At 47.8% G+C, this 12,196-nt stretch overlaps 1 protein-coding gene across 1 annotated transcript in view; it reads left to right on the forward strand.

Moving 5' to 3' along the window:
* TFAP2B (transcription factor AP-2 beta) overlaps window positions 1–10,732 on the forward strand; it is a 49,896-nt gene extending 39,164 nt beyond the window's left edge. Inside the window, exon 12 of the mRNA XM_019537159.1 lies at window positions 10,579–10,732. The gene's annotated coding sequence lies outside the window, so the exon portion shown is untranslated. The remainder of the gene's footprint in view (window positions 1–10,578) is intronic.
* Window positions 10,733–12,196: the final 1,464 nt, after the last annotated feature.

Consider the following 12,196-nt stretch of genomic DNA (forward strand, 5'->3'; position numbering starts at 1 on the left):
TATATTTATTACCACTGAGTTCTTCTGGTGAAATTGCAAAGATTGTGTGTATGTGTGTGTATGTATAATGAACATAGTTCAAGTAAAGAGATTATTTTATATGCATATTTATATTATATTATGTATAAAATTATCTGTTTACTTGAACTGTGCTCATTATATTCACATGCACACACACACATTGGATCTTTCCAATGTTACCAGCAGATCTCAATGGTTAAATATAAATATTTGCGATCTTCTGGTAAATGCTTATAATGGTGTATTTGTTATACCATTATATCTCAATGGTATATTTATTACCATTGCGATTTGCTGGTAACATTGGAAAGATTTTGTGTGTGTGTGCGTGTGTGTGTGGGGGGTGTGAAAAGCATAGTTTAAAGAAAGATAATTTCATGAACAGCTGAAAATGAATTTTTGGAGATCTGCATATCATGCATATGCATTGTAGGATTCTAGCTAGCTATTTAGTCCTTGCCATGTGTGTATTCATATACAAATGTGAATGCACATACCCAAACACACAGCTAGGGATTACTGGAAAAGGAGGGAAACTCAGCGAGGTTGATTCAAATTCCTCCCCCACTGCCCTGCGTGCTAGAGCCTCAAATGCTCTCCCTCAAGTCTGCAGGTTTTACCCTGCCTTGAGAGCTGCTTGCTTCCGCTTCAAAGGTCTATTTAAACTTTAACTCCCTGTGACACCAGCCCATGGAAATGAAACCAGTGCTCACCGCTGGGCTGTGTGTTGGCTCTGTCACAGGAGCCGGGGCTTTGTGGTTGCAAATGAGACTCCCCCAAAAATGGGGGCTTGGCTTCCTAGATCTTAGAGTTAATAGGGGATCAGAGCTGCTGTTTTAATGGGGCAGTGAAAACATATAAGTCTGGGAGATTCTGCAAGAGTCTGAAGCATTGAGGATGCAGCTAATGGGTGTGCTCCTGGGCTTATATGCAGGCCTGTTTATACCCCACCAGGGATACTTTACTGCTGCTGGCCTTTTCCAAAGCACAGAAGGCAACAGGGCTTCTTTCTTTCCTTGTGGGTCAAGCTCCCTCATACCACATAGATGTGTGCAGCTTTATGCTAGAGCCATCCGTAGTCCCTTGTAGATCTATGGGTGGCTGTAACCTGCAGGATGATTTTCAGTCTCTCTGGGAACAAGAAGGTGGGGTGAAATAGTTGGGCAGGGTCCTGCCCTGAGCAGGGGTTGGACTAGATGACCTCCTGAGGTCCTTCCCAAGCTTCATGTTTATGAATTTAAGGAGTTTCCCCATTGCACTGAAAGCTGAATAGGGGAGAGAACTATATAATCAGAAAAATCTGAGCCTGGAGCAAGCTCACCTGCAGGCCATTGGCTCACACTGGTTATATCTCTGCACTATAGCACTTAGGGGCTGGGGTTTCCCTGAAAAGGAGGACCTCATGCTTTGCTAATGGGCATGGATGCTATAGGCTATACAGTGGAGTCTGCCTATAGGGCCTGATCCTGCATTATTGGAGTGAACACCAGAGCTCACCCCTTGGCTCCTGGGACGCCCTTGCCATCACAGTGCAGGGGCAGAGACCTGCCTGGACAGCTCTGGAGCAAGCTGAATGCTCGCAGCAGAGCCCCTGGGCGGCTCACTTCCAGCAGCCTCAGCCCTTGCTGCACCCATAGCACCCGCTCCTCTCTTCTGCCAGCATTGTCACACTCACCTGTTTGACTTCCCCTGATCCTATGTGTAAACTGTTCCCAATATCCATTATTTAGTAACCCACTAGGTGATAACTAGGCTGTCCTCCTTGCTCCCCCACTCCCTCCCTTCCCCCTCCTCTCCCCTCCCCAACAGTCTGTCAAGCAATAGGCTGTAAAATAGTTATCCAGCCCAGAACACAGGCAAGTGCCGTTTGAGAGTAATTTCTGCCCCCAGCGTTTCGCCGGGGGCCAAGCAAGCGTGCTCTCTAACTGATCAACCTGGATATTTCATTATTCATTAATTTACTGTTTAACCAAATCCCACTCATTATCAGAGGCAACGCTTGGCAGAGCCCAGCCAACAGTAGCAGTTGGTGTCAGGCGTGGAGAATTGGCCCATTTGATCCTGGGCTGTTTTATTATTCAACACCACTGACTGAGAAAAAGGTCCATGAATAATAAAGAGCCAAAGCGTGTTTGAACTGAGAAGCATGACACAGCCTTACAAAACAGCGGTTAGAAAATTAAAGGCGAGGTGGCCAGGGCTTTGCATTTTTTATTTTGGCTGTGGGCACAGGCATTGAGATCCCATGTTGTAGCTGTTACTGTGGTGGGGGTAATGATGATAATGATGATGGTAATGATAACAACAATGATAGCAATAATAATATCCACAATACTAAGAATAATAGACTCATCCTCTTAAGCTCACTGATTCTTTGGTCTAAGTTACACCTACATCAATAACTGTGTTTTCCCAAATACTCTGTTTGGTGGTAGGATAATGATGATGATGGTACTACTACTGATTACCACAACAATAACAGTAGCAGCAGCAACAGAAACATTATTTTGAAGTTATTGCTTTTTGGCTCTAAGCTAGACCTGCATTAATAATTGTGCTTCCCGAAAGACTTAAGGTGTTAGAAAGATTTTGAGAATGGTGGTGGTAGCTTGGGTAGTAGTCTAATATAACAAAAAACAATTGCAAGAGCAATCATTAATAAACCCGGTAATTTGCACACAATTATGCATTCCTTGCACACCAAGAAGTTCAGTTTTTGGTCCTTCTTTCCCTACGTGCATGTACCTAGCTGTGTTTACTCACTCTCTGGGATTAGGACTGGCCCACAGTTTAAAAAGTGGTTTTTGATTTCGGGTGTTTCCTTGCCAATTTGTGGTACTTCACAGGCCTGATATGAAGCAGTCAGGCATTTCAAAGAGTAAAAGGTCCACAATTAAACTAGACTTATTTCCATGCCCATAGAAAGAAAGGATCTATCCTGTTCTGAATTCCTAGCCTCAGTGTCCAAGTATCATTGACAACTGGCTCAACTGAGGACATGAGTTCAGAGTGAGATTCAAGTCATACCTCTGAAGCCATAGCGAGATGCTTTAGCTGCTCTGGCACTACTATTCTGTGAGTAACTCTTAGCACTTTTAAGGGGGAAAAAAATCAAGTCCTATTGAGATTCCTGAACATGGGATCCTGGTACAACAGAACCAAAAAGGCACTGGTTACCCCTGAAAATTTCGCCTGACAGGGCCACTTGCTTAAGTAAGAGCTATAAGATGAGAGAGAGTTTGACCTGAGCGTCATACCTAGGACTAAGTCGTTGAATACTGGCAACTGGTATAGTTACAAAAACAAAGTTGGAATAACCACAGCCAAAACAAGTGCCTCCACCAAACCCTTTTCACTACATGGATATCAAAAGTCCTGAAATATTTTTTTTTTCCTTCTGCATTAAAGAGCTCCACAGTGTAATTTTCTTCCTCTTTGGCTCTAACAACTCTGGCATTATGTGCACTTGGATTATTTCATTACATCAGCAATCATCCCTGGTGCAACTCCACTGCAAACAACCAAAGGGCAAGTTTTCCCCTGTCTTTTTCTGCTGCTATCTGTTGTTGGCTTTCAGAGGGAGGTCACGCTGGCCCCATCCCCTTATAGGTCCACTTGTCCTGTTCCTGACTCAGGAGCTTCTTGGGAGTCCTGGCTGGCGAACGTGAAGAGAGGACCTTCTTTCTGTTTCTCTTCTTCCTTTCCGCCAGATCTGTGATGTAAGGTGGCTATGGCGATGAGGGAGAATGGGCACAGAGTTTGCAGAACCAGATGCAGATTATCAATGCATATTGGTTTTAGTGAGAATCAAGAAAGACCTCCCATGTAATTTTAGGTTTGCTTTACTTGAATCAATTATTTATGCAATAAAAGCAGTGGCCAGTTCTGCCCCACACTGCATGCCTTTTTTGTATTTGAAGCCTGGTGCTAAGCAAAGGCATTTTTGAAGAGTCCATGTGTATCCTACTGTGGCAGCAAGCACTTTCTCCATAGGCTGGGTCTGCTCCTTCAGCCTTTTTTCCCCCTAGAAAGAACTACTACAAGGCAATGGGATTTCTTTCTAAACAAATATGGACCTGGAGACTGTGTAACGAACATACCACTAAAAAATTAGTTGCTTTTCCACAGCTTTGCCTATTTTGCTGAATCCAGACTAAGATAGAAATTCCTCAAGAGCAGGTATTTCAGGAGATTTGGGGGCCTTGCATTTCCAGTCTGAAAGAACAGTGGGGCATGAAAATTGGAGTTTGAAAAGAGATTAAAGAATGGGAAAAAAGTTTCAGCTCAAACTTCATTCCAAACATGGCTGAAACTTCTGTAGGGTACATGCATGTGGTTTTGATTTGGGGGATTTTGGGGGACTAATATACGTTGGGCATGTCTACATGAGATGCATTAATGTGCCTTAGCCTAGTTTACTGTGCGGTATACACATACATACAGGTGCACACCTCTACATGTGTGTGCCCTTACTGTGCAGTAAACTAGGCTAATCATGACTACATTCATGCAGGTATCCAATTTACTCACAATTAGTTAACGTGCAGTAATGCACATGTAGCTGTGACCCGACACTAAGTTTAGTCCTGGGTCTGCCCTTCCACTAGCGGGCTGGCTGGAGACCAGCCCCAGGGCTCCTGGCTGGGAGCATCTCCTGCCCTGGGGCTGGGCTGCCTCTGTGGCAGGTGCTAGCTGCAGGCTATAAAAGTGTGCAACTATTTTGTGCCCTGGGGCACACTGCACAGGAGCCTGGATGAGCCTGTTCTGTGGACAGGAGCACTGCAGGCCCTATGTGCCCCCCCAGGATAGGACACAGACAGCCTTTGCTTGTCTTGACTCCTAGCCAGAGCTGCTGCTTGTCCACAGGTGAGTGTTGTAAAGGGCTTCAGCCTGCTGCACCCATTCCTAGCCCTGAGATCTCCCCAGGGCTGGTGGCTAGCCTTCTCTGGCAGCAGGGCGCTCCCTGCTGCTGCTCACCCCCAGCAGGTTGTCCTGTGTTTGCCGGTGCTGAGGGCCATTGCCTCTACTGTGTGGCTCCCAGTCCCTGGCCATGCCCCTGTGCTGAGTGCTGCTCACTGCTGTTCAGGGCCAGCCAAACAGGGCCAGCTAAGCAGAGGCCCAGAGAGCTGGTGCGGGACGCACGACCAGCTTGTTCTCCTCATCCTCCCTGTTGAGGCCTGGCTCCACCTGCACAAGCCTGAGCCTTCCACCTGGGGCCCCAGCTGGAGCCAGGAGGAGATTGGAGACCTCATGGGGCTCTAGGGTGAGGTGGAGGTGCAGAGGCAGTTTGCATGGGACAGGTGCTCAAACCCACATTTATGAGGCCCTGTCAGGTGGAATTCAGGAGTGAGGGTACTCCCAGTTGGTGCAGGTCTGCTGCTATAAGATCAAGCCTTCCCAGGCACAGTGGGCTCCACATCATACCCACCCAGCACTGCAGCCTGCCACATGTGCTGGCTGCATCAGCAGTGGACTCAAAACCACACCCTCCTGCTCCAGGCCCTGATGGAGGTGGAGGAGGAGCAGGAGGAATGGGCACAGGCCTGGCAGGAGGAGGATCTCACTCAGGAGACCATCCAGGAGGATGCATGGGACCAGGCACAGTGGGAGCACTGGGCCGTGATGGAGGCTCTGGAGCGGGAGTGGATTGAGCTGCTCAGGCAGCAAGTGGCCAACAAGTCCACAGATGCTGACCGTTGTATCCTGGAGACTGTCCTGGGCCTGGTGGTCATATGCATGCCACCCACTGCCTGGTCCCTGTTCCTGGCCCCACAGGGCTCTTGGCAGCTGAATGACGCCCTGCAGCAGGTCTCCACCTGGGCCTGGGAGGAGGTTTTCAGGCATCTCCAGCCCTCTGGAGCCCTTGGTCCGGCCCCCACCCCAGGTCTCCCACCATCCACCTGGCCCCAGCCCTGCCACTCACCCTGATGCCACATGCCCGAGGACTCAGAGGTGCCAGGCATTTCACTGCAAGGGGAAGCTGGCCCTGGACTCAGGCAGCCAGGGGGAGCTGCCTGCCCCTGAGGAGCACTGTCCAGAGTCACTGCAGGACAAGCCCACTGCCCATCACAGTTTCCATGGCCCCCAGACCTGCAGGGGAATGGCCCAAGGCCTGGGTGCTGGTTGTCTGCCCCCAGGCTCTGCCTTCTAGGCACCCCCACCCCATGGCCCCCACTCCAGGGCAATAAAAGCTTGAGACTCTTGTATATAGTTTTTACATTGGGAAGAGAGTTTATTGTTGTGGGTGGGGAGGTGGTGGAGAGGCTCTGTTTTTTTGGGAGGGATGGGGGGAAGGGGATCTGTGTGTTGAGGATGGAGGGGCAAGAGAGCTGTATCTGTTGAGTGCGGGGAGGGAGTGGGGGGTTGTGAGGGGAATAAAACTTTTATTTTCAACCATGTGCATGTTCTGAGAGTGGTGGTGGGTGTGGGCAGGGACTAGAGGGTCTGTGGGTAGAGGGAGGAATGCTATAAGTGGTGGCCCATCAGGGCCTCCCACACCTCGTGTCCTGCCCCCCACTGGCAGGTGTGTACCTCACTTGGCGCCTCACCAGAGGGGACCTGCTGCAGGCACTGGAGCTCCTACCACCAGGTTGCCTCCGTCTACCTAGGCCTCTCTGAACACCACTTCTCAGACCTCACAAATATTGTGCAGCATGCATACTGCTATGATCACCCGGGGAGCTTTCTCTTGGTCACATCAAGGTGGGCCATAAGGGATTGACAGCAGCCTTTGAGGCAGCCAAAGGTGCACTCAATGAGGGTGGAGGTTTGGCCGAGGGACTGGTTAAAATGGATATGGTGGGATCCAGGTGCCCAGTGTAGGGCCTCATCACCCACAGGAGTAGAAGGTAGATTGGGTCCCTCATGAGGAGGGGTGGGATGATGATGGTGTCCAGCTGCATGTCTTCTACTCCTGGAGTAAAATGCCTGCTTTCCACAATCACACCAAGTCCAGAGTTGTGGAATACCAGTGCATTGTGCATGCTGCCCACCCAGCTGGCTCTGACTTGCATGAAAGTACCCTGGTGGTCGGCGACTGCCTGGAGGACCACTAAGTGGAACTCCCTGTGGCTATAGTGGGGCTGGCTTGAGTGGGGTGGACAGGTGACAGGGATGTGCATCCCATCCAGGACCCCAATACACTGGGAGAACCCCAGTGCATGAAACCCTGTGGCCATCACCTGGGGGGTCATGGATGCATGGACGGACTATATCTGCCAGCACATCTTGATTGCACCACATATGTCCAGGATGGCCTCCCTAGTGATGGCCTTGCCTATCCCAAATAGGTGCCTCACATACCACAGGTTGGTGGGAGTGGCCACTTTGAACAGCACCAGGGCCAGGCAGGTGTCAGTGGGAAAAGCTGGACATATGCCAGTGTCCTGGTGCTCCAGGTGGGGCTAGATATGGTGAAGCAGGTCAGCAAAGATGCCCTGGGTCATCCTGAAGGCATCAACCCACTGCTTGTCATCCTAGTCATGTTGTACTATGTGCTGCCACCAGTCCTGACTGGCATGGCGGGCCCAGACACAATGGTGCTGGAGGCATCCTGGAGCCCCTCATCATTTTGGCTGGTTGCAGCAGCTGTGCAGCAGCAGGGGTCCTGGGAAGGCGTGCGGCAGCTGTCCAGTTGGTCGCTGTGTGTGGGGGAGCTGGGCGGAACGAGATGGCTGTGAGTCAGGCAGTGGTGATGGCAGTGGGCCAGCAGTAAAACCAAGATAGCCAGGAAGATCTGGGGACCCTGTTTCTGAGTGCCAGGGCCAAAGGCTGGTGCAGCCATGGCTGAGACATGCACCTGGGGCAGGAGCAGAGCTGCCACATGCTGCCTATATCTGTGCCATGCTGCTTCTCTTAACAGGGGAAGTGTCTGCCCATACTGCAGAGTGCCAGGCTGTGTTTTAAAGATGGCTGCCAAATGCTGGCAGCTGGGTCTGTCTTCAACATGATTGCCAAGTGCTGGCAGCTGGGGCCAGAGGCTCAAGCTCCCCCTGGTGGCTACAAGGGGACATGGCAGGGCTGGAGGGAACCGGAACTAACTTTAGCACCAGTTCAATGCATGTGTAGACACCTGCCAAAAATCAGATACTGTACAGTAAGGCAATGCACAGTAAATTTAATACCAACTAATTGCTTATGTAGATGCACCCACTATGCAAGTTTCTGATTTTAAATGCCATTCAGTGCAGATTACTACCCCTGCTCTACATTTTCACTGACAGAGTTATTCAGGTCGAACACACCACTGAGATCAGTCTACTGCTGATGAACTTGTAGGACTCAGTATTCATTTCCACCACCACTAAAATTAACAGGTGCCTTCTCACTGATGTCAGTTGACAAAGGGTTAGCCTTCGAATAGTAAATGTAGGCCAGGGAAAGTTGAAATTCCGGTTAATGCCCTGGACTATGATTCAGGCTTTCCAGATTTATTTCCCAGTTCTGCCAACAATTTCACATGCATCCTAGTGTCACCCTTGATCGTTGTAGGCTCAGGTTCTTCTCTAGAGTAGGTATAATGATATTTCCTCTTTGCAAAGATGTGTGGTTCAGATGAGTTCATTAACAGCTGTCAGGTGCTCATGTACCACAGTGACAAAAGTGCTTAAACTTAAGTCACATTGGGCACATCTACACATGCATTAATGTACCTTTTCTAATGCTCATTAAATTTAATACCTTCAATGTGAGGTACTAAATTAATGTGCATTACATTGTGCTAAAGCACAGTAGCGCATTTGCATGCTTTTTTAGTGATGGTTAATGCACAGTAGACTATTTTACTGCACATTAGCATAACATCACAGTTTTTTAGTGACACTTTAATGTGCAGTAAAGTAGTCTATTGTGCATTAAAGTGCATGTGTAGATACACCATTTGTCTATTTAGAGTGTAAACTGTTCAAGGCAGTGGCTGTTTCTTGCTGTGCATGATGAAATCCTTATAATACCATGGTTCTGGGCACTATCATCCTGATATGGTGGAAGCTTTATGGGGGCTTTCCTTTGTGGGCAAAGCTCTTTATGGATAGCAGCCTTCCTTTTTGACTGGTAACAAATGCACATGCTTTTCCCATCTTGGAAAATGGCTTAAGGGGCCAGATACTATTCTACCTATTAGGTAAGTAAGGTGGATTTAGGCACCTGAGTCCAATTCTATTCCACTTTGTTCATCTGCAAATCCATGGATGCATCTACATTTGTTATATGCTGTCACCTGAATAAGTTACAAAGAGCAGTGAAGAGGAAGAGGACCCACCCACTTTTTACACACATGGTTTTTCAGGGATTTGAGCAGGGTAGAATAGAATCATTCCTAGGGGACCTAAGTCATTTAGAACATGCCAATAGGTGGGTCAGGATCTGTTCCTTTCCACTTTCCAACATAGTCAAATGGTGGAGGGAAGTTAGCATTTCCCATGGGCTTATAAATGTGAGAAGCAGGCCTGGAAACCCCAGTGGGGGCTACTGACAATAAGTGGATGTGAATGTGAAGGAAGGACAATGTTGCAGGCACAACACCCCCAGTGTCCTTGCATGGGATTGTAACTGAAAGTGGGTGTAGCACTGGGAATGTGAGGGTGTGATTGTGATTAAGTGTGGGCGTACTGTGAGTATAACGGAAGCTGAGTGTTGGGCAGTGTGTATGTAACTGAATGTGAAAGTGTCTGAGTATGTTAATGGAGGTAAGAGGGTATGATCGAAATTGAAAGCAAGTGTGGCTGAGTGTGTCTGTGACTGAATATGTGTGTGATGGAATGACTGTAATGCAGGTGTGTACAACAGCACAACTGTGACAGAGTGACTGCAAATTGATGTTTCTGTAGCAGATGGGGTGATAGGTAGTGGGTATTCAACATAATCAAAAGTGCAACTCTGGCTTTCTAAGATAAAGTGTCAGACTATACAGCCCTTACCTAAGGAAACTGAGAGTTGTAAACAGTCTCACCTATTGTAACGGGGCTCTGTGCATCCGTAAGTGCTCAGCACCGTGCATGAAGACTGCAGAATCAGGGCCAAAGAGAACATAGATTAGCAAATCCAGAGTAAGCAGAGCTAGGCTAGCCTCCAAAAAGATCGATTTGCTCAAACAAAATACCAAACTTGCTTTTCCTATGTTCATGCTGGTGTTAGGTCTGTGCTGTGTCAGGGTTGATGGCAGTCTTATATAGACTTTAGATTATTAATGAATCAGATGGTTTGGATAGGGATGATCCTGCCCGAGGCAGATGGTTGGCCTAGATGACCTCCAGAGGTCCCTTCCAGCCCTCCTTTCTCTATGATGCTATGACTCTATGCCCCTCTCGTGTTTTGTTCCATTAATTTTTCTGTAAAGCTTACTGCAGAAATGTTTGTGAAGACAGACATTCGAGTGATTATTAAAGGATATTATTAGAGTCTGTTAGAGTAACATTAGAGGATATTTTCAGTTCTTTACATATATATTCACATTGGAAACAAGTTTCTAAGAATTACATTAATCCAATCTCAGAAGAGAAATAATAGTCCTTACCCTATGTGCCTGATCAAAACTAATTAATGTTGCTTAATTTTCAGATAACAGATACATTGAGCTGCTCATGGATTAGCTTGGGACTGAGACTTGCCAGCAGAAAAGGGCTGGCAAATTATTTCAAACAAAGAAGAAGCCATAATCCTGATGACCATGTGCAACCACAAAAAAGGAATTAAAATCATCAATTTGCTCTTCCCCACTACAAATTATTTGCTCAGCTCAGAGTGGTTTGTGTGCCAGTGTGATTGAAAATGATGCTATGAGCAATGTTCCCATTGTCACTGCCAGTACACTGACTTTTAAAATTTGTTTTACCTTCCCTTTTGCTGCTTCTCATAGACCTACACATGCTCCTTTTGACATGCCTTAGGCTTGTCTACACTTGTAAATAAACCAAAATAGCAATGCCACAATTCTGGAATAGCTGTTGTGATATAAGTTTGGGCAAACTTATTGTGGAACAAAAGTGCTTGGAAACTGGAAAAAGTCACTCTCTGAGGTGACTGAGATATCTAGTCTTGAACAATTGTCCTGGAATAGCCATCTTGTTCAATGGGCAACCCCTTCTTAGATAGTGTAGTCCAGTTAAAAGATATCCGGAATAGAAGTCAGGAAACATGGTTTCTGCTACTATGTTGGCCATTAGCTTTGAGTCAGCTATTTCATCCCTCAGTTGTTCTATTCATTAATGGGTCAACAGTCTTTAGTCTCCTTTATGAAGCACTTTGAAATCCACAATCAAAAAACGCAGATGTGAAAGCTAAGCCAGTGATTCTCAACTGGGGTGGCTCAGCCCTCTGGGGTCCCTTGAGATCCTTTCATGATGCTGTGGGATGCCATGCAATGTTAGCACTGTTAGGTGTGCAAATAGAATTCACAAGATAAGCCCAATGGCCATGTCCAGATGAGTGGTAATATGTGTTTCCCTGGGGATGGATAGCAACAGCACATTTTATTCTGCTGCTACTTGTCCCCAGGGAATGCCTGTGCCACATGTGCTCCGGCGCATAGCAGGTTATCCTGGGTAGGGTAGGGAAGACTGGGACCAGCAACTGTGTTGGTCCCAGAAGTCTTACTTGGGGTCCTGTGGGCCTTGGGGAGTTGCAGCCACAGTGCTCCTGCAGCAGGGAGCGTGGCATGGTTCTGACCAGCCAGGCTCCAGTTTTGGGTGGTGCATGCTGCCACCATAGGTGCCACCCTGCTTCTTTTTGTCATCAGTTTTTTTGACCCCAGGATCTCCCAGGGTCAATCCCCCCTCCCATCCCCACCCGCAGCTGCAAAGTAGCAGTGCAGGGAATGCTTGCATGCACAGTGTGTGGCGCTACAGATAGGTCTGCGGTGCCACATGCCGCACATCCACGCTCATAGTTTCATAGTTTCATAGTTTCTAGGGTCGGAAGGGACCTCAGTAGATCATCTAGTCCGACCCCCTGCCATGGCAGGAAATAATACTGGGGTCAAATGACCCCAGCAAGATGTTCATCCAACGTCCTCTTAAAAACCCCCAGGGTAGATGCCAGCACCACTTCTAATCTGGATCATCTGGATGCAGCCAATAGGTGCGTCTACACTGCCATTAACATGCTTTAGTTAATGCACGTTAAATCTACTACCTCCAGGATGCAAGATGTTAGACCGTGCAGAGCCCAATGACTGGGG

The sequence above is a fragment of the Crocodylus porosus genome, unplaced genomic scaffold, assembly GCF_001723895.1.
Source record: "Crocodylus porosus isolate Cpor-Errol unplaced genomic scaffold, CroPor_comp1, whole genome shotgun sequence".
In the NCBI taxonomy this organism is placed as follows: Eukaryota; Metazoa; Chordata; order Crocodylia; family Crocodylidae; genus Crocodylus; species Crocodylus porosus.